We start from the raw sequence: 1352 nt of genomic DNA, 5'->3' as shown, positions 1-1352 counted from the left end.
GGAGGCCACCAGCTGGTTTATGACCACCACCCTGCCTTGATAGGAAAGGACGCTGAGAAGGCCTGACCAGCGCCCCAGCCGGTCCATGACTTTCATCTCCAGGTCCGGCCAGTTCGCCTGCCAGGTCCCCCCAGAAGGACTCAGGTAGGCTCCAAGATAGAGAAGACGACTGGTGCTCCACTCAAAAGCTCTCATCTCCTTCAGCAGTGAGTCCACCTGCCATTGGCCCACTAAGAGTCCAGAACATTTCTTCCAGTTTATCCGAGCGGAGGATGCTGCCAAGAAAACTTCTTGGCGGTCGCGCATCCTCCGCAGGTCATTGGGATCTGTCATCATGAGGAGTACATTATCGGCGTAGGCCGGGAGGACGACCTCCATGTCCGGTTCACGCAGAACCAGACCTGTCAGCCTTCGCCGAAGAAGGCTAAGGAATGGCTCGACACAGATCGCATACAACTGACCGGACATGGGTCACCCCTGACATACTCCTCTTCTGAAGAGAATGGGTGCTATCAGTGATCCGTTAATCTTAACAAGGCACTCTGTGGCAAGGTTTAGGAGCTGAACCCGGGCCACTAAGTGTGGCCCAAGCCCAAAAGCCTGCAGACTGCCCACCAGGAAACTGTGGTCTACCCAGTTAAATGCCTTTTCCTGGGCAAGAGAAAGAAACGCTGCCGGGGACCCAGTCTTCTGGAGCAGGTGGATCAGGTCCGTACTAGGTGGACATTGTCCCGTATGGAGCGACCGGGGGCTGTGTAAGATTGGTCAGGATGTATCACCTGTCTCATTACTGAACCAAGACGGTTGGCTATTGCCCAGGTGAAGATCTTGTAATCCGCACACAAGAGGGAGACCAGCTGCCAGTTCTTTAGCAGGCGGAGGTCTCCCTTCTTGGGCAGTAGAACCACGACAGCTCTCCGCCATGAGAGGGGCATTTCCCCGTTGACCAGCCTCTCCCCCAAGACAAGCCTGTAATCAACCCCAAGGATATCCCAGAAAGCCTGATAAAATTCCGCACTCAGTCCATCTAAGCCAGGGGACTTACACCTCCAGAGTGGCCGTCTCCGGAGCGTTAGATAGCCCCTCCGGAGTCAAGGGAGCGTCCAGACGCACTGCGTCCTCTGGGCTGACCTTAGGGAAATCTTTCCAGACCTCATTGCACACCTCTGCATTTGACGGATCTGGCGAGAATAAGGACCGATAGAATGAGCGGACTTCAATGTTAATTCCGTCAGGGTCCGTGATGGAGGAGCCATTAGCAGCCAGCAACTCCACTAACTGCTTTTGAACTCCCCAGCACTTCTCCAACAAGTAGAAGAAAGGTGAGCCACGGTCCAAATCTTGCAGCATTT

This window comes from Mobula birostris, chromosome 13 (genome assembly GCF_030028105.1).
Source record: "Mobula birostris isolate sMobBir1 chromosome 13, sMobBir1.hap1, whole genome shotgun sequence".
Classification (NCBI taxonomy): domain Eukaryota; kingdom Metazoa; phylum Chordata; class Chondrichthyes; order Myliobatiformes; family Myliobatidae; genus Mobula; species Mobula birostris.
Note: the sequence above shows the minus strand (reverse complement) of the source record.